The sequence below is a fragment of the Myxine glutinosa genome, chromosome 2 (assembly GCF_964187855.1).
Source record: "Myxine glutinosa chromosome 2, kmMyxGlut1.1, whole genome shotgun sequence".
NCBI classification, from domain to species: Eukaryota; Metazoa; Chordata; class Myxini; order Myxiniformes; family Myxinidae; genus Myxine; species Myxine glutinosa.
The window spans coordinates 170713967-170741383 of record NC_136262.1 but is presented as its reverse complement, the minus strand read 5'-3'; the positions used below and the strand labels follow the sequence as shown (position 1 = coordinate 170741383).

At 46.1% G+C, this 27417-nt stretch overlaps 1 protein-coding gene across 3 annotated transcripts in view; it reads right to left on the bottom strand.

Moving 5' to 3' along the window:
* The window catches only part of LOC137421081 (TBC1 domain family member 9), a 299349-nt gene that overhangs the window by 202349 nt on the left and 69583 nt on the right, over positions 1-27417 (bottom strand). The gene's annotated exons all lie outside the window — the stretch shown is intronic.

Below are 27417 nucleotides of genomic sequence, written 5' to 3'. Positions count from 1 at the left end.
ATCGGCCATCCGTAACTGTGGTGTTAATCACAGTTGCGTAACAAGTGGTGTCAGGAGTGTAGGATTTGAACCCGTCGGACAAATTTTTTTGTCCGCGGCGAGACATCGACACGGTCGGACAAATTTTTTTGTCCGCGGGGCGACATCGACACGGTCGGGCGTACATTGCGCTCGACGTTCGAACGCAAAATTTTTATAGTTGAGGCGGAGAAATTTGATAATCAATTGGGCAAACGGAGCGCGATATCGCGTCTTCGTCAAATTTAAATTGTGTTTCAGGAATTATTAAAATAAATACGCGCGCGGGGAACGACCTTCCGAAAAGCGGATGTCGGAGGTCGACGAAATGGAAGTACGCAGCGAGGCCTCCGTCAGCGTTGGGAGTGAGCCGGAAATAGGGGAATTTGATGCAGAGGTGAGCCTTGGAACCTCCCTCGTCCCGAGCACCAACTTATCCCCCTCCCCTACCGGGGAGTCGGGAACAAATGGGACGGCCCCGAGAGACGACCAGGCTTTAATGAAATTTTTTAAGGAATTAATGGGAGAAATGAAAAATAAAATGGAGTCCCAGGGGAAGGAATGTAGGGAAGGAATGAAGGGAATGAGTGATCGATTGGAGGAACAAATGGGAGAAATGAAAAGTGGGTTAGAAAATAAAATTGAAGGGATGGAAAATAAAATGGAGTCGCAGGGGAAGGAATGGAGGAATGAAATAAAGGAAAGGAATGAACAATTGGAAGGAAAAATTGGGGAAATGGCACAGCAGCTGGGGGAACGAATTGATGGCATAGAAGGGAGAGTGCAAAACCAAATTACGGACAGACTGGGGAAATTTGAGGGTAAAGTAGAAACTCAAATGGGGGAGATGGAAAAAGCCATAGGGGTGGAAATTGAATTGAAACGGGAAGAATTAATGTCAAAAATAGAGGAGGGCGTGACGCAGGCTGTCCAAATGGGGGAAAAGTTGGAGGGTCAGATTGGTGCCACAAATGCTCGAATTGATAAAGCAAATGGGGACCTGGAAGGCTATCGGGGCCGGGTGGATGCCAGAATGCTACAGCAGAGTGAGGAATGGGGACTGCTCAACCGGCAGGGGGGCAAATTGGCCGAGGAGGTGAGGGGGTTGGAAACCCGCATAAAAGAGCAGGAGCAAGGGTTAATTGAGAAAGGCCTGTGGGGGCCACTAATGGATAATGATGAGGATGATTTGATCCAGCGGCTGGAGACCTGTGACAGTCCCATGGAGGTAGAGCTGGTTCAGGCCCAAAGGAGCCTGGGTGATGAGGTGAGTTGGTCCGAGGAGGTGGTTGGAATGACCGAGGGGACGCTCACTGTACACTGCTATTTGGAAACAGAGGCTCCAAAATTGGACAACCAGTTGGGGGAGTGTGTTGGCTCCGGGCTGGATTTGGATCTTGGAGGATCGGGAGATAGAGCTTCTGGAGATTTGGTCCCTGTAGGGAATTTGGATCAACTGCAGGGAGGGGCAGAACAACCGGTGGTAGAGGTTGTTCCCTGCAGCTGCGGTTTGGCAGTGGGAATGAAAATTTGTAAAATAAAATTTAAAATAAAATTACAATGGGAACTTGATTTGGAGCAGCCATGGTGGGGATTGGTCCCCGGGCTGCGGGATTTGGACATGGAGAGGTCATGGGTGATGACCTCGGGCAAAAGTTGCCCCTTTCAAAATTTGGGTATGCCGGCCAGCTGGGGGGCTGTGATGGCGAGATTTGGACGTGGGGTCCAGCCTTGGGTGTCGAGGTACGACCTGGGTCCCACGGGGGGTCTGGTGGAGTGTGGCGTCCCTTGTCCGTCGGGGCGCCGTCCGAGCTGGTGGCTCGGGCCGGCAGGGTCACCGGACCCTGGTGGGGGTTAAGACCTCCAGAGGGGTCCGAGGTGGTTTCTCAAGCCTGGGTTGGCATTTATTGAGGACCACTAGGGGGAGGTGTTGTGGGTCGCGCTTTGGTGGTGGCACTGCGGACGGCCAACTTGGGACTGATGTGGTGACCACCCAGGCATGCGGCCTGGCACTCTCCTCCAGGGACTCTAGGACAACCAGCATGTGGTGACCTGGCATGGTGGTTGGTCTATGGACGCGGGTCAAACCGAATGGACAGGGATGGAGATAGCCTGCCGGACAACCATTGGGGCATCTGTGGAACGTGATGGTGTGAGTGACCTTCCACAGATGCTCCGTTGTGATTTATGGACTCTCGGGTTGGGAAGAGAGCCATGGGGATGTGAATCGGGAGATGTGTAACGAGCCGAGCATATGGGCCATGCTCGGCTGGCATGTGTATGGCAAAGCATCCTTCTTTGGTGAGGTTAGTGAAATGTGATAAATGTTTAGCATGGGTAATCTGTGGGTTAGATGGAAATTTAAGGGTGGATTTTGAAATGCCATGGTGGACACTGTACAGTGACGCCATTATTGATCCAGGTGTGTAGACCAAAGTGTTGGAGGCTGTGATGAAATTAATAGGGTAGTAAGACACAGCTTTCAACTGGTTGCGGGGGCAACTGTGCTGATATTTGGGACGCGGGATCCTGGGGATACAGTTGTGTAGCCTGAGGGTCAACGTGGTGCTGTGCATGTCCGAGGTGTGTGGACCATGTCTTCTGGGTGAGTCTCCTGGTGGAGCATGGCTGTTGACTGGACCTTGGTGTGGTCAAGTGTGGGTGAGCACTGGGGGGCTGCAGTTCTGTAGTCGGACTGGGGGATGATGGGGAGGTGCAGGGGACGTGGCTGTAGGGATGCCACGCACTGCGACCGTGCCCCCCAGGGCCGAGGTTGTGTGTGCGGTAGTGTGTGTTGTGGCAGCAAGTGCTCACCACATTGGCCAGCTGGGGCTGCTGCAGCTGTGTTCCTCGCAGGGGGGCCGAAGGATGGATGGTGGGTCGCACCCTTATGGACACTCATGGGCCATGTTGGCGTTTTGACTGCTCACCTTGTCCCGGTGACCCTTGCACGGTAGAGGTGCAGAGCTGTCGTGGCCACAGGTAGTTGTGTAGTGATGATCACCGTTGGATGCGGATCCACATACCTGCCAGTGTAGTGGGGACAAAAGAGGAATTTGGAAGTATTTGGTAGGCCCAATGTGAAATTTTGGGAATTGTATGGGTGGATGACACTCTTGGACCTGACCAACCTGCAACTACCTGCACTTGAGGTGAGTGTTTTGAGGAGTACTGTCCCAGGCTCCAGGACTTGCTTTGGAAATTGGGGACATGTAAATTGGAGTTGGGAGGCGGGTGAGAGTGATGACATGGCCGGTGAGGGGATGGAATGGGAGCCACAGTGTCTTGTGGGTGGCGTATGTTTTTGTATTGTGGTTAGGTGTTTTGATGTGGTCGTGAGAGTGGAACCTGGAGAGTGAGTGATGATTATTGGAGATAATGAGGGGCGATAATTGTGCTTTTTGGAAATGTGCTAATGGAAATGTGTAAGGATTCAATGATTCGAACTGTGAATGGGATTTCACATTGGCAGGCCATGGCAAGCCTTGTAACACCTTTTACACCATCTATGAATTGTACTGAATTGTGCTGAGTTGTGTGGAGAATTGAATGGCAGCGGGGGGAGGAAGTGTGTTTTGGGGTCTTGTGGGTGGGGAAGGTGTGTGTGTCCGCAGGTACGGAGCAAGCTCTGAGGAGCGATGCCTGCGGGCCCCCCTCTGCGGCAATTACCCCTGGCAGCCGGTGGTAACTGGAAATTGGAGCTCGTCGGTGGAGGGTCTGGTTGGGTGCCGCGGGGTGAGGAAGTCCCCCGGTGACCCGTGTTGCTGCGCGAAAGCAGGAGGCAAAGGAGCCTGGTGTGTGTGGAGACCCTCACCGGCGAGGTAACGGCGGAAAGGGGCTGTTGGGCTGTCACGGGGCCAAGAGGTAAAGGGGGGGGGGGGCAATGAACTTGTAAGTCGGTTGACTTGTTTTTGGGACTGCGGGCACCACAGCCTGATGCGCCCCCACCATCTTTTTGTGCGGTACCTCCCCGCTGCCTAGTTGAGGAATGCACACCCACGTGAATGACATCAATGCCATGGTCCTGCAGGGGGTGTATTGAAATAAGTGCTTTGTTGATTTTTGAAATGCCTTGATGACCTATGGAATGAGAATGAGTGGTTAAGGGGTCTGTGTTGCATGAATGTGGGCGAAATCCACCGAGCCGTGTCACTCACCTGTAACATCTGGACAGGGCCGTGGAAAATTTAGGGGGATGCATTGGGGATGGCCCCGCAGGTAAGGTTGTGTCTTGTGGCATCCACCGGGGGACGCGGTCTGTAGACCGGGGTATGTACAAAGGTTAGAGTTTTGAGTTTGGAAAGATGGTTAAGTTTTGTGGTTAAGTTAGTGTTGTGTGTTGTTGTTTCCTCCCTCCACAGGAACAACGAAGAAAATGTACATACTTGCATGATGGTTAAGGGGTTCAGCATGTTAAGGAAGTGTAGGTAGGTAGTCCGACTCACTTCCCACAGCCCTTCCTGATTTATTTCATAGGTTAATTAAGTGTGTGACAGTAAGTGTTAAGGCTGGAATGGTAGCGCCTGCGGTGAACCTTGCAGGAGCTACGGTTCCAGGGGGGGGGGCTGTGTTATGAATTTGGTAGAGCAATATCTAGAGCTAGGTAGATCTGAATAGGTAGGTATTCGGCTGTCGTGACAGGGACTCTACATGTAATAAGTTCTTGATGTTTAGGCGGTTGTCGGGGTAAGATGTACGATTGTGGATCTACCTGGAGGTCCGAGTGTTAAATAGTGAGGGATTAAAGGTAACGCCCTGTGAGTCTCACCTGGTAGTCAAACCTCCGTCCATTATGGCACTGCAAACCACATAAACATTAGTTAGGTCCTTAGCGCAACATAAAATAATTCCCTTTCCCTGACATTGACTTCGTAATAAATAGACAGGAAACCAGGCCAAAAACACCGCCGCGGTTGGCCGCCGCCGTTCGCACCTCAAAGGCCTACCAACCTCGCCTGGGACGTGTTACACCAGGACCGCGGGGTCACGGACGGGAGATGTCAGGAGTCGCATGCCGCAGAGGGCGTGACCTGGGCGAGTTGGGAGGCTATGATTGGCTGAGGAGTGCGCCAATGTGACGTCATCGGCCACCAATATATGCGACGGTCGGACGCCATTTCAGGAGTTGAGTTGAGTTCGTTGGGGCAGACGCAGGCAGACACCAGAGAGTTCGTAGGAGTTGGTTGGAGCACACAGTCCGCCGCAGAGACACAGTTGGTGGAAAAGCTCCCCGAAGGCAGTTGGTGGAAAAGCTCCCCGAAGGCAGTTGGTGGAGAGTTCGTTCACACACCGAGCACACCAAGCCCACAGAGCACGCGGCAGTTCGCAGCAGTTCGTTGCAAGTCGAGCCCTCCGTTGAACCATTGGTGCACGGGCCTTGTGGAGATCGTCCTCGTGTGAAGCTGCTGGCCACGCGTCGGACGCGTGGTGCTTGGAGCGGGGCCTCGTAGAGCTTGGAGCGAAGGACCTGGTGGTGTGCGATCGGGCCAAAAGGAGCGGTGTTGGACGGCCGCCACCAAGACGACACCAAGACAGATAAGCCGCATCCGCGTACATTTGAACGACGTGACGTGTTATTCTTGTATTCATAATCTCCCTCGTATCGTGTTTGCTGTCAGTCGTGTGGGGACGTCCCGATTTAGAGTTATTAGATTTACCGGCGCGGCTTTTTCACTGTATTACTATTCGATAATAAATCCTTATATTATTTTCTATATATATATCTGAACGCAGTTTTCCTGGGTGTTTCATTTTAATAGATAAGGTTGCGGAGCCTTCGCTGTGTCCCGCCATTCCGCGCGTTTGTGTTGAACTTGAGTCCGCCATTGAGTGTTCGCCTCGGGAGTTAAAGTCTCGCAAATCGGCCATCCGTAACTGTGGTGTTAATCACAGTTGCGTAACAATATGTTAAATAGAGCAGCAAAGTCAAAATATGAACAGTAGGAAATGTTTTGAAATTACATGTAATACAATGAAAATTAGGGGATGGGGAAATACCTTGTCACACAGGCGAACTTGAGTTTGGGAGTGAGGATGGGAAGGTTGGAGTTGTGAGGGGCTCAGGGGCGTTGGATGGTCAACGTGTCGGCGTACATCTATTCCGCGACTCTGTCCGAACTTCCTTCTGGTATTACCACACCACAGGCCTGTATATCGGCACTTGCGCGTCGGCAATTCCGCACGCATTGTTCAGTACATCCGGGAATTAAATGCAGGGTTATTCAAAGCTGAATGATGTGAAAATGTAGAATGGGTGTGTCCGTCATTATAAAGGGCTATTGCACTTGTCGATGTGGATTCATGAACGTGGCTGTGAGGCAGAGTGTCGATTACACCATAAGCTTCGGCAATTCCGCACACATTGTTTGGTACACCGGCGAGATTATTCAAGGATGAATGATGTGAAAATATAGATTTTTTCTGCTGGTGAATATAGATTTATACTTATTCTATATAGATTTAGGTGGGCGGGGGGTTGGTGGAGGGAGGGGGGAGGGGGTGGAAAGGGAAAGACGGGGGAGGGTGGGGGTTGGGGGTTGTTGGAGTAGCAGGTCTAAGGCAAAATCATCCTGTGGGAGTAAACACTCTTGATGCCAAGATTGAGCACCATGTGTCAAAGAATGTGACTGGTAAATCAGAGGAAACACACAGAGTAGAGGGGTGATGAAGGTAAAGAGGTGGGGGTTGGGTCAGGACCTATCCTGGGGGAGTGGACAGTAGACACCCTTTATGTCAAGTGAGAGTGGGCCCCATGAGTGAAAGGGCGAACCCGGTAGATGGAAGCAAACACACATGGTGGGGGGTGGCACTGGTGTGGGGTTGGGGCAGAAGGTGGAGCAATGTGCAAAACTATCCTGGTGGAGTGGTGGGGTTGGGGCAGAAGGTGGAGCAATGTGCAAAACTATCCCGGTGGAGTGGTGGGGTTGGGGCAGAAGGTGGAGCAATGTGCAAAACTATCCTGGTGGAGTGGTGGGGTTGGGGCAGAAGGTGGAGCAATGTGCAAAACTATCCCGGTGGAGTGGTGGGGTTGGGGCAGAAGGTGGAGCAATGTGCAAAACTATCCCGGTGGAGTGGTGGGGTTGGGGCAGAAGGTGGAGCAATGGGCAAAACTATCCCGGTGGAGTGGTGGGGTTGGGGCAGAAGGTGGAGCAATGTGCAAAACTATCCTGGTGGAGTGGACACTCTTCATGCCAGGTGTGAGTGAGCCCCATGTGTGAAAGGGCATACCAAGTATATGGAAGCAAACACATGGTGAGGGTGAGGGTGGAGGATTGGGGGCTGAGGAGGCAAAACCACCTATATATAGTTATACCTATTTATAGTGCAAAGCCACCCTGAGGGAGTGAACTATCTTCATGTCAATTATGAGCCTTGTGGGTCCATAGGTGTGGCCAGCAAATCAGAATGGCTCAAATATGTATATAGAAGATCATCTAATCAAAAGCAAGACGATTCCGGCTACAATACATCACCCCCTCCAACCTCCCCCTTTCCCAATCTCCACCCATCCGACATGATACAGGAACACAGAGGTAATCCAAATAAGCAATAACCCGGATGTTCTTATCCACAGAGATCTGAAAGATGTCCCAACTCGCCACACGATCTCCCGAAATCCCTTGTGGTCACAAACCCAGCACCTATTCCACAACGCCAAATAATAATGGAGGGATGCGCGAGTTTAAGACACCATTTCCAATAAATACATAGACATAACAATTCAACAACCTGGTCTCAGTCTTCTGAGGAAGATGTGGACAACACTCAACAGGATGAGAACTGGACATGGCCGATATGGCCATCTGATGCACAAGTAGCACCTCAAAAGCTCACCTGGCTGGGACTGCAGAAACTCTTACCAAAGCAAGGAGCACATCCTGCCCTCATCACAAGATTCAGGGTGTCATATTGGAGTCAACCCCTCTCGTCAACAGTGCATTGGACTAGTTATGGGACTTACAACTAAAACTGACGATAGCTTCTGCTCAGCCATGTGGAAGAAGACCAAAAAAAGAAATGGCCATTATAGCTGGAGGATCAAAGGGTAGGCCATCCTTTGGAAATGTTAAGGTGTTTGGCTATCGGCTAGCATTACATTGTGAGCTCCCGATTCAGTTTTAAAAGAGTATGCCGACGTGTCCTGGTACCCCAGCCAAATTCCAAATCCAATCCCAATCCAAGGAATCCCTGAATCGGCAGCATAGCCAGGCCTCAGTAGTAATGCAATGAGCATACAAAATTCTGAAATGAATACTCATCAAATGTGCATTTGTTCAATAAATACAGGAGCTCATTTACATTACACATCCACTAGAACTGAACATGGATTTAAATTTTTTTTTACTTCAATCTGACAATACAACGTAACCCCTGCATCTATGAACCTTGTGGATTACGCTGAAGTGAGGCTGAGAAAGCAGCATTTGGCTTTGGAGCTATCAGATGGAGAGAACCAAATTGCAGGTTGCTGAACAAGTACAGCAATCTTACCTGTACTTTAACGCTTTCGAGGAAACCCCCATGGGGTCCAAAGCCATAAACTATTTCCGAACACAGCGGCCCTGAAATAAGTCGGCATTGCGAAAGAAGTGCAGTCTCTGCAAGGCAAATAATAGCAGGGAATGATTCCTAACCAATGAGCATTTAACTCTCACTTCAGGTTCACCTGCCATGGGGCAGTTCCAGGAGAATCCTGCAGCCCAGTCTGTCCGTGACTAACACTATTGCTCAGATAGGGTCTGAAGTGATGGCAAAATGGTAAAAATTACAATATTTCAAAACAAATTATGTTTAAATTTTAACTCCGGAGTGCAAACCGTTGCAGATTCACATGATGTCCATAATGGGGCTGACAGGATGGCCGAAAGGTATGCACAATCGCCTCGAAGCTGTCTCACCTGGGTTTGAATCCTGACCTAGCTATAAACGGTCATCCCGGTGTTTCACAGGTAGGGCGATTCATCACCGTGTCCTTCGGACGGACGTGAAACTGGGCACCTTGTGCGGAATAGCGAGTGTCATCATGACATAGAGTGAAGGTCTTCCATGAGTGCCATCTACCTTGTCAAACAAGGTGCCAACGTAAGAACCCTGGGATTTTTAGCGTCTCCTCTATGAATGCGAAACGTCCATCGGTACGATTCAGTTAGGCGTTTGGAATGACTCCCTTAGGAGTAATAAAAAATGGATTAAATTATCTCCAGATGATACATAAGAAAATTTACAATTTATGCAAAATAATTTATAAAGGTAAATGTGTGTGGCATGCATTATATTGTTATGTCTGGCCGGGTAGTGAGATGCAGAGCAGATAGATCTGAATAGGTAACATGCTTCGAGATGTCGCGACAGCGAGAACCTACTATGTACCTTTAAGTTAATATGTGTAGGCGTTTGTCGGGTTAAGATGTATACTTGTGAATCTACCAGGAGGTTCGAGTGATAAGTAGAGTTAGGGATTAAAGAGTAGCGCCCCTGTGTGTCCTCACCTGGTTAGCCAAACCTTTGTCCCTTTTGGCACCGCAACCACATAGACATTCCGACAGGCCCTTAGCGCAACACTAAATAACGCCCTCCCCTGACATGAATTAGGAAGGAAACCAGGCCAGGACGCCATTTGGCCGCCGCCAAATGCCGGCCGCCGCCGCATGGCTGCCGCCATTTGCACCTCCGACAGGCCTAACCAGATAGAGTGCCACGTGCTATGACCACACCACAGGCCTGTGATTCGGTGGAGGCCACTGATTGGGTGGCACGCCAAGGCTGACGTCACCGCCGCGGAGTGATATGAGGGGCGGCAGGACTTTCGTGAAGTGAGTGAGTTGGCAAGCAGAGGAGTTGCGTGGCAGTTGGTTCAGAGCAGTTGCGTCTGGCAGTGGGTCTTGTGCCGAGTGAGTCTTGAGAGAGTTGCTTCTGGCAGTGAGTCTTGAGATGCAGTGGAGAGCATGAGAGTTGGTTCTGGCAGCTGAGTCTTGCACCGGGCAGTTGGTTCGAAAGAGAGATGAGAGGGAGAGCAACCCGAGTTGAGTCATAGCTCGAGTGGAGTTCACTTGCTTTTTGACCTCGCTTGGAGCCGTTGCCTGCGTTGGACGCGCGGTGCTTTTCCTGCTGTGGGACCTCGTGGTGCTTGGAGCGGTGCTTGGTGCTTTGGAGTTTGGAGCGAGGGACCTCGTGGTGTGCGATCGGCGCATGTGGAGCTTGGAGCGAGGCCTCGTGCGTGCATCGGGGCCGAACTGAGACGTGTTGGACAGTGGACAAGACGAGGGACAGATAAGGCCACACGCACCATTTTACACACCACGACGAGACAATTCCTTTCGTAATTCATCCTCCTTTGTTCGTTTCTGAGTCCGGTGTGTGTGGGATCCCAATTTAGTTACCTTATTTTATTACAGGCACGTGCTTTTTCCTGTCCTTGCCTTTTTTTCCTTTAATAAACCCTTGTATTATTTTGCATCCCCTGTTAAACCTGTGCCCGCTTGAGTTAATCCCCTTACAGGACCGGAGCTACGTCGGTGCGCTGAAGGTAAGCTTTTGCCGCAGCCTCCATTTTCCTTCTTCCTCCCGCGCGACATATAGCCGAATCCGTGTTTGGTCGTTGCCTCTGAATAAGACCGTTTAGGCTATCCGCGACTCTGGTGTTAACCGGAGTTGGGCGACAATACATATATTGATTGGCACAGATTGAACACAGTCAGCAGTGGCACAGTCAGCACCTTGTGTGGTGCTGACTGCTGACTGACAGTGGCACAGTCAGCATCATTTCATAGGGTCAGTGTGCTTCTTTGGTTAAATTTAATATTCCTGACTGCAAACCTCATAACTGGTGATGAGCAGGACAGAGACAATGTGTTCGCATGGCAGGCTGCACTTGTTGCTAACAGGTTGTGCAGCAATTGCTGGGGTAAGACTCAATCTGTGCCTTGCTTCCTAGTCAAGTTAGCGGTTCAATCTGTGTATATTAACGGCTTAGATTGGTCACAAATAAACAATTTGCAGTATGTTGTCCTGAAAAGGGGAAAATAAGCCCTTGTCGGGACAGCATGGTGTTGAAGTCATGGGGACTCACTCCTATGGAGGAGGTGTCCAATTGTATGACCATGCATTCTGGCCCTTCGGGGTCGGGATGCATGTTTTGATTGACCATGTGCTTCAGCCTTTGGGTTGAGGTGCATGTGTATGCCAATGGGACAGTCTTAATAGACGGTGTGCCTTGGCAGTGGGGTCAAGATGCACGTCCAAGGCTGTTTAAATGTTTGATTTTTTTACCTTTTTTATAATAAAAAAGGCAGGCCTCATAAGGTTCATAATGAGGGCGAAATCTAGATCGACATCTCTGCCTTTATCTATTTGTGACCATAGAGCTTTAATCTCAATCTGCAAATACTTGAGTACCATGCGGATGCCTCCAAGTCTGGAGGTGATGTGTTGCTGTAATTTATGCACATGATGTCAGCGTCATGTCATAGGGTCAGTGTGCTTCCTTGGTTTTTATATATATATTTAGTGAGAAACAAATATTTCCATTAAGGGCTAAAAAATAAATAAATAAATTTAAAAAACCCAAAGACAAACCAATCATTGAACTGCAATCCTACATTCCATAAGGAGGAGGATTGTACGTACTTCAATAATCGTTTTTTTTTTTTGTTTGTTTTTTTGTATACAAGATCGAGGCTCATGAAAGAGCTAACATTAATCACACAAAAAGTCTAACCGACACACAAAAAACAAGGGGAGCGGCAGACAGGATGGGGAGAGAGGGGGAAAGGACACAAACACAACATTTGAGAGCAGGGACATCGGGAGGACTTGGGGGGAGGTGGGAGAGGTATAAAACATATGCACACTGCAAGGACTCTGGGGTGAATTAGCAGGGGTAGAAAAGATCAAGGTTTTGCATGGGGGAAGATAAGAGATGGTGGTGAACAGCTGTTTTAAAGACCTGGAGGGAGGAGTGGGATTGAAGGGAGTGGGGGAGTTTGTTACAGAGGCGGGAGAAAAGGGGAATGAAAGAGTGAAGGTGAGCAGAGAGCCTAGCAGTTTAACCATAAGAGGGTTGCAGGCAGATCTTGTTGCTCTTTCCGTGTTGCTCAGGTTCCATAAGGCCTTATGCCCTACCAGCTTCAGTGGTGTAACGGTTAGAGCGACCGTCACAAGTCCAGAAGGTCAGTGGTTCAAACCCTGGCCGAGTAATACCAAACACTTTGAAAACGATACGGGCTGCTTCCTTACTTGACGATCAGCATTTTAGAGGATCGAGCACGAACAACCATAGGTTGGCAAACATTGCACAGGCTTGATGGTCTGAACGTCCTCCTCCTGCATCAAAGTTCCTTGTGAGGGAACTCTATGATTAGATCACAATTTGGCATGTGTAAAAAATGGTAAAATGTTTTTAAAAATTTAATGGTAAATGTTAATGGTTAATGGTATAAAAAATTCACTTTCTGGTAAAATTCTCGTTCAACAGTAATTGGAAATGCAAGCCTTATCAACAGGACGATAGGAAAACAAAATGACAAACGAACAAGCAAACACGCATCGGGGTTGTTCACGCAATTGAAATAATCCTTTCAAGTAAGTATTTTACAATCTGAAATGGCCAGACTCGATAAGACAAGGTTACACCATATTTACACTCATTCTGCGCAATTCCAATTATAGCCGGAACATGTTGGTTCCTTCGAGCTCCAAATAATGTTCCAACCAACAAATGAGATCAAAGTGCGTGTCGAGTCGAAGCATCTTGTCCAGATAAGAGAGCAGGGAATGAACAGCAAGAGATTGGACATCTTCCGATTGGTAACATCGGAACATATTAGCAAGCTGAAGCTGAAACCAACCGTAATTGGAATCAAGTATAAAGGCATTTACACCAACACAAAGGAAAAAAAATCATTGCTATAGAATGAACCAGGAGCGGAGCTTGTCCGGGCAGCATCAACGCAGGCACGTATCGTAGCGAACACGTCTTAAAACCAAAAAAGCAAGATTAAAAAGAAGGAATTCGTGCTATCGCATCAAATGTTGGTAAAATGCCAACATCTGGGTTCAGGGAAGAGGAAGCAATGCCGTCTCAATGTATCGAGCATAAAGTGCGCGACTTCTTAGTCAGGTTCACTATGTTTTTTCGTTCAAAATTTTGGTAGATTAGCAAATCTATACATTTCTGGAATACTCAGAGCATGAGGAATCCAAAAATTAATGTTGGCATTTGCGTAGACACCTTTGCGAAAATGACCCTCAGGACATTGATGAAGATCTGTAAAAGCATATTCCTGAACGGTATAGACCTCATAGATCCTGTGTATAGGACTTATAGTTCAATCTGATACTACCTATAACTTCCTATAACAACCTATAACTTCAAAGGACTTGCAATATCATGTATTATGTAATACAGTTATATCACAAATATAAAGACAATGGTTTTCAATTACCTTTGTTTGTTGCTTTTCTATTATCCTGAGCACTATTTTGAGGCCTTTATTGGATTCCTTGACCCAGAAAACATAGGATTAGCATATTTAATTAAGTCTCTAGGTTGACTAGAAGCCGAGATCGCGCAAAATATGTATTTTATGGCGGCCATTTTGAAAATCCAAAATGGCGGCCATGCAGGTGTCTGTGCAAATGCCAACGTTGATTTTCGGATTCTCCATGCTCTGAAGATTCCAAAAATGTACAGGTTTGCTAATCCCAAAATTTTGAACGAAATTATATTTGTTAACATAGTGAACCTGACTATCTGATGCAACGTCGTGCACGCGAAGCACCAGTCCGGCGGTTTACGGTCCGGTCTCGAATCAAACCCAGACATGACAGCTCCGAGTCCGGTGCGCTCCCTCTGAGCCGTCCCGTCAGACAGAGCACCACGTCATGGCGAGATACCACGCCGATGCAGCTGTTAACCAAAAATAAATAAATAAAAGATAAAGACCAACCTTGCATCTCCGGTGCTGAGATACGTCAAACAAGCGGCGTGCAGTTTGATTACCATCACGGAGAAGGTTGTGCAACTCGGTTTCATTTCTCCCTTTTTAATGATAAAACTTATAAATTCGCAACATGCATCCCACTGTGTTCAATCCATAAACTATTAACCTTCTCTCACAGCTGAGATTGCTTTAATCATGGGTATAATAAACACCCAGGGATGCAAACGCTATCTATATCTTTTTCGACACTAATTACCTATGAGGTGTACAAGGCTGGCTTTACCACAACACAAGAACAACAGGCATTATTTTAAGGCCATTTTCCCTGCTCGAGCGGTGGTTAGCCTTGCAGGCCCCATGACGATCTTCTCCATTTTACCCTGTTTTCTACATCTCCCTTTGTGAACCATTTTGCCCTGTTTTCTACATCTCCCATTGTTAACCATTTTGCCCTATTTTCTGCATCTCCCCATGTTAACCCCCTTGCCCGCATTTCATCTTCCACCACCTTTAGCCAAGTCTTTCTCGGTCTTCCCCGTCCTCTACTTCCTTCTACATTCATTTCCATCACTCTTCTCAACCAGTCACTTCCATCCTTCCTCACCACATGACCAAACCATCTCAACCTGTTTCTCTTCACAGCATCCATCACAGGCTCGATTCCCATCATCTTTCGCAATTCATCATTTGTCTTCCTCTCTCTCAATGATACTCCACACATCCACCGAACCATTCGCATTTCCACCCTTTCCAGCCTTAATTGCTGCTCTACGTTCATTACCCATGTCTCGCTCCCATAAATCATAACATAAATCATAATAAATATGTATAAATAAATCATAATAAATATATCAACCATAAATATAAACAGAAATAAATAAATACATAAATAAATACATAAATATAAATATAAACCATAAATATTAACATAAATAAATAAATACATACATAAATACATAAATGCATAAATATAAATATAAACCATAAATCATAATCATACACCTTTCCCTTCAGCTTCAACGACAATCCCCTCCTCGTCAGCACGCCACTCAGTTCCCGAAACTTCTTCATGCACATCTCACTCTAGCAACCGTTGCAGAGTCTGATCCACCTTCTCCATTCCGCATGTCTCCTAGGTAGCAAAATGTTTTCACACCTTCCAGCTTCACGCCATCTCCAAGATCCAACTCAACATTTCCTCCATCTGCAGCTCCCTCTGTGCACACCTTACACTTGAATGTAGCTGCCACACTGGTTAATGACCCTCTCAGACCACTGCATTTTTGATGAACCCACTCAGCGCACATTGTACATTGAATGGAGTCGACTCCGACACCCTTCCTGCACACAGCACACGGCCACTTCCCAGTTCTTTCCACCTCACCACATGCTTTACCACTTGCCATCACCTTCGTTTTTCCGATATTCACCTTCAGACCTTTTGTCTCCATACATTCCTTCCACTTGTTCATCTTCTCCTTCAGTCCATCCATACTTTCCGCAATCAACACCAGATCATCTGCATACAACAACTCCCACGGTAAACCCTCCTTTACATTCCGAGCCAGCACCTCCATCACAGCTACAAATAGTAGTTGACTTAGTACCGACCCCTGATGCACTCCCACCTTCACCTCAAACTCACCACTGTTCCCGTCCTTCGCCCTTACAGCTGTGCGCGCTCTCTCGTACATTGCCATCACTACTCTGGTCAACCATTCCTCCACTCCTAACTTCCTCGATGCCCATGTCACTACTTCGCGTGGAACCTCATCAAATGCTTTCTCCAGATCAACAAACACAAGAAACAACTTCTTCCTCTTCTCCATGTACTTCTCCTGCAACTGCCTTACAATAAAAAGTGCGTCTGTCGTTCCTCTTCCTGCCATAAATCCAAACTGCATTTCGTCGATCTTCACTTTCTTCCTTATTCTCCTCTCCAACACCCTTTCCAATACCTTCATTCCATGCTCCAATAACTTTATCGCTCGATACGAGCCACAATCCAGAGGGTCGCCTTTCCCCTTGCAGAGGGACGAGGGTACTCAGTTCCCAATCCAAAGGAATGAGGCCTTCTTTCACCACCACATTACAGATCTGTAATTCTATTCATACCCCAACTTCCCGCTGCCTTCAACATATCTCCCACAACTCCTGTCGGCCCTCCTGCTTTTCTACTCTTCATTGCTTTTATCGCTTCCTCAACTTCCTTCTCAGCTATCTTCTCTGCCGGTCCTAAAACTGGGTTACTCTCGATGTTGCCATCCCATTCATTCTCTGCATGCAACAGCATTTCCATATATCACTTCCATCTTCCTTAAATTCCATCTGGGTCCACAACGATTTGTCCCACTTCATCCTTCAAGCAACTCACCCCCATCACATCGCACCTCTCTTTCGCTATCCGCTTTGCAATCCTGAACACCGCTCTCTGACCCTCTTCCGAATCCAAGCGTTCTCCGAACATTTTCCTACCTGCCTCCTGCGCCTTTGCGACCTCATTCTTTGCAACCTTCTTGGCTGCCTTATAGCTTTCATTCTCTGCCTTTTCTGCCCCCATACCCTTCGCCTTCTGCCACTCCTTGAACTTCTTCCTCTTCTCGTCAATCCTCTTTCCAACTTCATCATCCCACCACCATGTTTCCGAGTTCCTCGGTGGTCCTTTAGTCCATCCACATACCTCACCAACGGCTCCCAACAGACTATCTTTCATTGACATCCAACCACTTTCAAGCTCAACCACATCATCCTCTACCACACTCAGCCTCTCTTTTTATGCCTCTCTCACTGTCACCTCTTTCAACCTCTACACCTTCATTCTCGGTTGGTACTTCACCCGCCGAGCTCTCCTTGCACCTTTCACCCTTATGTCGCAGACAACCAAGTGGTGCTGTGAAACAGCCTCCTCCCTCGGGATCACCTTTGTGTCCCGGAGGTGCCCCCTATCTCGCCTACGCACCATCAGGTAGACAACGGTTGTCGTCGACCCACCCGACGTGTATGTAGCAAGTTTATTATCCTCCTTCTGCAACTGCGTATTACAAATCAACAAATCAGCTCCTTCAGCAAACTCCAAAATCCTTTCACCTTCTCCATTCTTCACACCATATACGTAACCCCCATGAACTCCCTCAAAACCGTCCATACTCCTTCCCAAATGTCCATTTAGGTCTCCTCAGACCACAACAACTTCCTCATCTTTCACGTTTTCCATCAGCTTCTCTATCGCACACCAGAACTTGTCTCTCTCCATCGCTCCGACCGACCTGCGGAGCATATCCCGAGACGACGTTCACCAAGAGCTTTCCAAAAGAGACAAAACTTTCAGGGTAGGAGTGACACCCATGCAGAATGTTTTTATGAAAATTGTGACGTCACAGGCCACGTGGTACGGCAGCCATCTTAGCTTAAATGCAAATAATGAAAAAATTATTTCTCAGAAACCGGTGAATGGAAAAATTTGAAACTTGGTACATTGGCAAGTACTCCCAATGGGGAATAAAAGGATGATAATGACATCATAGGTGAAGTGGTACAGCAGCCAAAAATGTTTTAATCGAATGCCATATCCTAAAAATCTGAAATTGCATGCACATGATATATGACCCATTTGTATTGAAATATTTAATTTATGACATCATAGGTCACATGGTTTGGCAGCCATATTGGATTTAAATTAAAACCTTTAAAAAAAAAATCTTCTCCCAAACCACCAAATCGATTGACTCGAAACTTTACGTGTCACTGACGAGGCATGGCGATTAACCCTTCGAGTACGGGATTTTTTTTGATAAAAATACCCCCGGCACGGGATTAATTTGGCATTTTGGTATGGGAATGCAACCATGTCCTGACGATCTATTTATAGTAGGGTGGTCCACAGATATATGTAATATTTAATACTATTAAAAATCCATGCTCCACAAGGCTGCCCTTGTTCCTATGTTTATAAAGATCATATGAACCAAATATGAGGTCAATTGGAACTTATTTAGAGGTTGCTCAAAAGATAACATTTTAAATTTATCCTGTTTTTTTCAGATGGCAGAAACTCGCAGCTCTTCCACAGTTTGGTTGCTGGGCAAGTCTGAAAAGGAAATAATATGCAGGGGACTACCAACCAAAGGACACACATTGCAGAAAATAATGTACCATCACATACAAGAACACCATACAATTCGTGAAAGTGCCAAACTTAGTGTACAAGCTGTGTGTGCATACTGGGAGAAAGCACGAATTCCAGTGCAGAGAGTAGATTCCTGTGAGTGCCAACTTTTGAAGTTGTATGATGCCAACAAACTGGTAAAGAAAAATAGAACCAAGACATTCGAAAACTATAGAGTGAAGGAGCAGATGTTCAAAGATGATCTTCAATCCGTCTTCGATTTCTCACCAAATGATGCACTTGAGAAAATGACAAATGAAGAAGACAAAGCATTCCTTATCATGCAGGGTGAGGATTCCTCAAGTTCACGTATGGGATCTGTGGACAACACTCTGGCAGTGAAGGAGAACAGAAAGCATATCAGGCTTGAGAATGAAGATAAAAGAAAGAAGAAACATGCTGCTGAGACTCTAACAGCAATGCAATCTGTTCCATCAACATCGGCTGTGGTTGATGATGATGATGATGAGTCTGAGATTGAAAGCTCCGATTCAGGGGACAATGAATTCAAACTCCAAAGTCCATCTTCTGCCAAACAGGCGAAAAAGGCTCCCATCAAGGTGATCACTCCAGCAATAGTGGCACCTCTGGACAGAGTAAATCTCTCAGATCAGCGTGCTATGTTTGTGGCCAGTGCTTTTGCACAATCTCTTGGTCATACAATTGAAGACATTTCTCTGTCACGCAGTGGAATTCGTCGTGCTCAAATTCGTGGAAGGGAAATAATGGCCACTGAAGAAAAGGCAAATTTCTCATGTAATAGCCCACTCCCACTACACTGGGATGGGAAACTGCTCCCTGATTATACTGGCAATCACAAAGAATCTGTTGATCGGGTAGCGATACTTGTAACTGGTATGAATACCGAGAAGTTGCTTGGAGTCCCAAAAATTCCCCAAGGCACTGGTGTAGCACAAGCAAATGCATGCATACAACTTCTTGAGGAGTCGAATGTCAAACAGTTAGTGAAAGGCATAGTGTTTGACACCACTGCATCCAACACAGGGCTGAGAAACAGAGCACGTACCCTCATTGAAGTAGCTTTGGATGCTAAGCTTGTCTGGATTGTATGTCGTCATCATGTGTTTGAAGTAATGCTCTCTGATGTTACAACTAAACTCATAGGACCCACTAGCGGACCTGAGATCAGACTGTTCAAGAGGTTTCAGAAACAGTGACCTTTAATTGACAAGAAGAGGTTCCAAGTAGGAGAAGATAAAATATTTTCCGATAACCTTGTTGAACGTCAGAATATGATACATTTTTATGCAGCTGCACTCGAAGAACAACATCCACGTGATGACTATGAAGAACTTCTGAGACTATGCCATACATTTCTGGGTGGATGTGAGGCCAGAGAGGTGAAATTCCATGCCCCAGGAGCTATGCACAATGCCCGCTGGATGATGAAAGCCATATATGCTCTCAAGATGGTTCTCTTCAAAGACCAAATAAAGCTAACATCACGTGAATTGAAGGGAATCACACAGATTGCTCTTTTTGTTGCAATTGTGTGTGAGAGATTCTGGCATGAGGTGCCGCTACCCACAAAGGCACCTCTCAATGATTTGCTTCTTCTTTCAACCCTTGATTCTTACCCAGATATGGTTGTCCGTGAAACTGCTGTCAAAGCATTCACTGGACACCTCTGGTATTTGTCAGAACACCTTGCTGCATTAGCTCTTTTTGATAGCCGGGTATATGATGAGACAAAGGCAAAGATGGTGAAGAACTTCAAGCGGGCTCCAAAGCCAAACAATCTTCATAGGATAGATGCTAAAGCCTTCAGGCTTTCTGACTCAGTGGACACCGACATCACAAGTCGATCTAGTGAATTATTTGGTGTTGTCATCTCAGAGTCTGACAAAGAAGTATCACTGAGTTTTCTGGAAAAGGAGCCACACCTCTGGAACACAGACAACTCATACACCAAGAGCTTGAGAAGAAGATATGCAGCATGAAGGTTATCAATGACTGTGCTGAGCGAGGTGTTGCTCTCATACAAACTTTCCATGACACTCTGACCAAGAATGAAGAGCAGAAGCAATTTGTGTTGAGAGTTGTGAAACTTCATCGTGAAAACTTTCCAGTGTCAACCAAAGCCATCTTGTCAAAGAAGGAGGCAATTTTTTTTGTATACTGAATCGAGGCTCGTGAAAGAGCTGACATTTACTTCACAAACAAATCAACCAGACAGACAAAATATATAAAAAGAGGGAGCGGAAGACAAGATGGGGAGAGAAGGGGAAGCACACAAACACTTGAGAGCACACAACATTTGAGAGCAGGGAGATGTGTGGGAGGGAGAGGGCTTGGGGGGAAGAGGCGTGGGAAGGGGGGGGGGGGGGGTGGGAGAAGTATAAAACACAAGGACACCACGGACTTCCAGGACAGAAGTTGGTATTTCAAAAAAGTGGAATTGGGGTGAAATTAGCGGGGTTAGAAAAGATCAAGGTTTTGGATGGGGGAAGATAAGAGATGGTGGTGAACAGCTGTTTTAAAGACCTGGAGGGTGGAGTGGGATTGAAGAGAGTGAGGGAGTTTGTTCCAGAGGCGGAAGAAAAGAGGAATGAAGGAGTGAGGGTGAGCAGAGAGTCTTGATTTTGGCAGTTTAACCATAAGAGGGTTGCAGGCAGATCTTGTGTGACCTGTAGGAATATTTGAGGGACAGAGCCCAGAGAGAGCTGGGGGGGCAAGGCCAGAGAGGAGTCGGTAGAAGACGGAAAGACCACCAACCTGCCTGCGGTGAGTGAGTGAGAGGCCCTTGGAGTTAGCTTCATCGCGGGAGATTCCAATTGTTTCAGAATGCTTTGGTTTCAACAGCGTGAAGACGAGCTAGGTGTGAGGCAGGAGCACCAGCCCAGAGGGGAGAGCAGTATTCCATTGAGCTGCGGATGAAAGCCTTGTATGTGGTGAGGAGCTCAGGTGTGCCAAGGAAGGACTTCGCACAATGAAGGATGCCCAGTCGGCGACTGGCTTTGGAGGCCAGATTTGAAATGTGGTTTTCCCAGGAAAGATCATGGCAGATAGTGAGACCCAAAAGCTTGAGTGACAGAACTTCTTGGAGAGGATTATTCAGAAAGTGGATGGGAGGGTTGTCCAGTCGGTCTTTTCGGAGAGACATCGTAAGTGTGAGATATGTCAGGATTGAAAGACATGTTCCACTTGTTTGCCCAGTCTGTGATTTTGGCCAGGTCTGCAGAGAGTGAGGAGGCTGCAGACTGCCGATCTGAGGGATGAAGAATGGAGCGACAGAGAGTAGAGTCATCAGCAAAGAGATAGAGAGGATTTTCAAGAGAGTCAGAGAGATCATTGATAAAGACCAGAAAAAGCACAGGGCCCAGAACACTGCCTTGGGGAACTCCAGCCTGAACAGGAAGATAAGATGAGAGAAACCCATTCAGGGCCACACGTTGACTACGACTAGAGAGGAAGTCTGCCAGCCATGCGTGGAGATTTCCATGAAGACCAAAAGAGGAGAGTTTGGTGAGCAGAGCGGGGTGCCAGACCGTATCGAAGGCACGTGATACGTCAAGGGAGACAGCTCTAATTTCCTGTTTGGCATTGAGGACCTCCATCCATTGTTGAGAAAGCAGAAGCAGCATGTCCAGAGTAGAGTGACCAGGTCTGAAACCAAATTGATGATCAGAGATCAAGCCATTGGAGAAGAGGAAAGATTTCATATCTGAAGCAATAATGGATTCCATGACTTTGCTGATAATTGGGAGAAGGCTGATTGGTCTGGAGTTGCAAGGATCTGTTTTTGCACCTTTTTTGTGCAAAGCGGTGATGTTGGCAGATTTCCAAGGAGATGGCAGATGACCTTGAGCAAAAGAGAGGGTGAAGAGAACAGAGAGAGGGAGTGAAAGAGCGAAAGAACAGGATTTTAGGACCCGTGGGCTGATGCCGTCAGGTCCACTTGCAGAATCAGAGTCGAGGGTTGACAGAAACTTTTCCACCTTGTCAGGAGGAAAGGACACAGAGTCCAGGAGCAGCTGGGTACAACTGGGTACGGTGGGTACAGAGAGAGATGGGTTTGGGACACAAGATTTAGAGGTAAACACAGAGTTGAGGCATTCAGCTTTTTCACGTGCGGAGTCAGCCGTGTGGCCGTTTGAGGTGAGGGAGGGGATGGAGGGGGAACAAACACCAGAAACAGATTTGACCAGACGCCACCAGGATTTGCAAGAGGGAGACAGATAAGAGAGTTCTGTCCTGAGAACGGAGAGATATTGTTTCCTGGCTCTCCAGAGGGTGGACACACACTTGTTTCGGGCTTTGTGAAAGTAAATGAGATTTCCTTCCGTTGGATTTGCTTTCCAGGAGACGAAAGCAAGTTGTTTCTGGCCAATAGCCTCACCACAAGATTCCGTGTACCATGGACGGGAGGAAGGGTATGACAACTGAAGACGAGATGGGATAAATCTGTGCATGAGAGAGAGCAATTTACTTTGGAAGAATTCCCAGGATGAGTTGATGTCAGAGGCGGTAGAGATGGGAGACCAGTCCAGATGATTGATGGCTGCTTGAAGACCGTGCCAGTTGGCCTGAGTGAAATCCCAGACTCGTCGACGCTGAGGAGGCTCTCTGAGAATGGTCAGAGAGATGTCCACTTTAACAAGCACATGATCAGATGAGCCGATTGGAGCAGAAGAAGAGCAGCAGACATTTTCAGGGAAGTTAGTCATAACCAAGTCCAGAAGAGAAGATGCTCCGTTGACTGAGATCCGGGTCAGGAAATTGACAGATTGTGTCAGTCCCAGTGAGTCACAGAAGTCCTTTGCTGAAGAGCCTTGGCTGGTGAGAGAGGTACCCACACCCAGCCAACTGGCATGGTGACAATTGAAATCACCACATATGAGGAAGAGAGAGTTGGGATGGGTAGATTGAAGTTGGTCCATATTATCAGACAGCGAGATGTAGATGGAGTCATCACTGTTTGGTGGACGGTACAACACACATATGAACAGAAGGTGGGAGCGAAGGGGAAGCCGGAGCCAAAGGTATTCCTGGGGGCGAGGTGGAGAGAGGGCAGTGCAGGGCGAGTGAGGAAGAGAGTACCAGAGTGCCAAATCTGGCCTCCAAAGCCAGTCGCCGACTGGGCATCCTCCGTCGTGAGAAGTCCTTCCTTGGTACACCTGAGCTCCTCACCACTTACAAGGCTTTCATCTACAGCTCTATGGAATACTGCTCTCCCCTCTGGTCTGGTTTTCCTGCCTCACACCTAGCTCGTCTTCACGCTGTTGAAACCAAAGCGTTCAGAATCATTGGAATCTCCAGCGATGAAGCTAACTCCAAGGGCCTTTCACTCACTCACCGCAGGCAGGTTGGTGGTCTTTCTGTCTTCTACCGACTCCTCTCTGGCCTTGCCCCCCCAGCTCTCTCTGGGCTCTGTCCCCCAAATATTCCTACAGGTCGCACAAGATCTGCCTGCAACCCTCTTATGGTTAAACTGCCAAAATCAAGACTTTCTGCTCACCTTCACTCCTTCATTCCTCTTTTCTCCCGCCTCTGGAACAAACTCCCTCACTCTCTTCAATCCCACTCCACCCACCAGGTCTTTAAAACAGCTGTTCACCACCATCTCTTATCTTCCCCCATCCAAAACCTTGATCTTTTCTACCCCCGCTAATTTCGGTCCCCTTGTGTTTTATACCTCTCCCCCCATCCCCCTTCCCACGCCTCCTCCCCCCAAGCCCTCTCCCTCCCACACTCTCCCTGCTCTCAAATGTTGTGTTTGTGTGCTTCCCCTTCTCTCCCCATCTTGTCTTCCACTCCTTCTTTTTATATATTTTGTTTGTCTGGTTGATTTGTTTGTGAAATAAATGTTAGCTCTTTCACGAGCCTCGATTCAGTATACAAACAAAAACAAAAAAAAAATACAGCGAAGGAAAGAACTTAAATTCACAGAACACCTATGGGGGAAGGGAAGCCGAGGGAAACCAGGCCGCGCACGCGGTGGGACAGAAAACGATTAAATTATACAAAAGTTTGCAAGAATTGCAAATTAACACCAACTGGAAAACACACTGCAACACATGCACAATAAAAAACGAGTAGAAATTGACGAAGACACGAATGGAAAAAATACTATAACTTTGCTGCCGTGCAGAGGTCGAAGACGCTTCCTTGCTCCAGGGACCGGAAACGGAAGTTCCAAGTTTTGAAACACAAGTTTCTGAAAACAATGTTACGTAAAATCATTCAAATTACGTGTATTCTGATGTTTACTTTGTTTTAATTGTTCTGATAGATTTGTTTTATCGTCTCTGATAGATATTTTATATTTTCCGATGGATGATTTATTTTTTCCGATAAATGATTTATTGTCAAATTAAAACATGAATGTTTAATCTACTGTTTTGTTTTTAATCTTAATTTGACTATATGAATGAACATTGAACAATGAACAATTGAACATACATGTACATTGTACATTGTACAATGGTACATTGTACATAATTATTTATTAGTTTACAAACAAACAACAACAACAATAACAATAATAAATAATTTGAGTAATTGAAAATAGATAATTATCTATGAATTGATGTATGATGCTAAAAATTCTGTATCTTATTATTCATTAAAATTTGTCAACATTTTGAGCAACCTCTAAATATTGTCCCATCAAGCTCAAATTTTCACCACAAACTACTTTCTTCAATAGGAATAGGGGCAGGCTTGTGGAGAAATGAAAATCCTGAAATGAAAAAAATGAAAAAAATGAAAAGAAATGAAAATCTTCTAATTTTTGGACCACCCTAATTTACAGGTATAGTCGATGACGTGTAGTAACGTCATCCGTACACAAAACTTTTTCACGGGTTGCGGCACTGGACATCATCCGTACTCAAAGAGTTAAAAGATGATAACGAAAACAGCCATATTGGATTGAAAGAAATTATTAAATAATTATATCTCTGAAACCGCTTACACTATTGATATGAAATTTGACAAATATCATCTAACACCACTGTTGCATATAATTTGAAAATTATGATGTTGTAGGTCACGTGGTTTGGCAGCCATCTTGGATAGAAAAACGAACCTTATCCGATCAACACGCAACTTTACAAACGTGATCCCATACCCATACATATGCAGTGTACATTTTTTAACCCTTTGAGTACGGATGACATCCAGTGCCGCAACCCGCGAAAAAGTTTTATGTACGGATGACGTTACTACACGTCATCGACTATACCCATAAATATATCGTCAGTACGTGGTTGCATTCCCGTACCAAAATGCAAAATGAATCCCGTATTTTTATCAAAAAAAAATAAATCCCGTACTCAAAGGGTTAAGGTCATATGTCATGTGGTATGGCAGCCATATTACCTTGAAAGCCAATAATTAAAAAAATTCATTCTCTGAAACTGCTTCACCGATCAATGTAAAACCTGTCATAGGTTGGTGAAAATGTGATACTTGAAAACAGCCGAAGTGATTTAAATCAAACTTGTTTATTCTACCCGTTGTGGGACGATGGGGAGGCATATCGGCGACACAGTCGCATTGCTCAAGTTAATCATGAGATGCGTGAAACACACATTAAACGAGAACGCCACTCAGTAGAGCGCATACTCCCGCCGTGGGTCAAGATGGAATAGTACGATTTCACAAAAGTTTGAGGGAGTAGTTCAGTGACAACACAAGACAAGACAACACAAGACAGACACTGCACAGATATATATATATATATATATATATATATATATATATATATATATATATATATATATATATATATATATATATATATATATATATATATAGAATATATAGAAGATAATGTAAAAAAACAAAACAAGGCAATTTCACTTACATTTTCGGATTCAGTGTTCAATTCTATGTAAGTGAGTGTATTTTGAGGCATGTGTGACTTCAAATAAAATTGTAAGCCAGGAAAAACGTCAGTTTCATTCCTTAGGGATACAACATGTAAAACTGGCCCAAACGTCAAAACAAAACTCGCTCATTTTAAGTCGTACAAGCTAATGCGAACACTCATTCTTCTGGGAAGAATCCCGTGCACATGCTGGTCACACTTATCTCACCTAAGTCAAATAAGTTCATCAAATACTGACACCGTGATTGACATTCGCTGAGGTAAATGTTGATATCTCTTCTGAGGTTAGAAAAAAAAAAAAAAAAAAAAAAAAAACAGTTCTAAAGCATTATACGTATCAAACGATACATTTTATGAAACGGGGAAACCGAATACACACCTTGGTGGTTTTAAAATGACAGAATATGTCTTTATTAGAAAGAAAGAAAAAAATTAACATTGCAGACGACGCTGCTAAAAAATACACCACTCTAACGCATAACCACGAGTTTAAACTACATTTACAACAAATATGAAAACTATTTTCATATCACAATGTTAAATATAGAATCCCTGGTGTTGGGCTAGCGGCTAGGGTGCCGGCTTAGGATCCTAGGATCCTGGGTTCGAATCCCGGTCGATCGCTGAATTAACGCCAGGGGGGTTGACTCAGCCTGTCATCCTTCCGAGGTCGGCTAATTGAGTACCAGTTCACTGGTAATTCCCTGTTTGTCGTTAAAGGCGGCAAAAAGGGTTGGCGTCAGGAAGGGCATCCGGCCGTAAAACATTGCTTCAAAAAGGGGACCGAAAAACAACAACAACCACGGTTCCCAAAAAAGGCCAACCCCCGCTTTGCGGGGAAAAATGGCCTCTAAAGGTGGTTATTTTTTATTTATAATGTTAAATATAGAATATATAGAAGATAATGTTGAAAAAAATGAGCCCTGTCTTCCAATGATAAAAAATCCTTCAAAAAATTCCTGGATCCGGAATAATATCCTGAGCTTCACCAAAAACTAATCCATTCTTCCTTATCCCAAGGGCAATCATCCCACCAACTTTCATCCAAATCCGTTCAGAACTTTTCCAGATATCTTGTGTACGCGTACGGACACGCGCACGCACGCACGCACACACACACACACGCACACACACACACACACGCACACACACACACACACACGCACACACACACACACACACACACACACACACACACACACACACACACACACACACACACACACACACAATCGAATGCATTACTCCCTGGCGGGAGTAATAAGTTTCCCGTCTGGAAAGGCTGACGTGAACAAACATAAAAACCTTTTTTTGTAATTGAATTATTACTGAGGACCGTGAGGAGCTCAGGTACATTTATCATATGTTGGGGAAGAATGTTTTTTTGGTGTATTTTTACGTCAATTACCAAAACATAAACAGATCACAGCATATTTGAC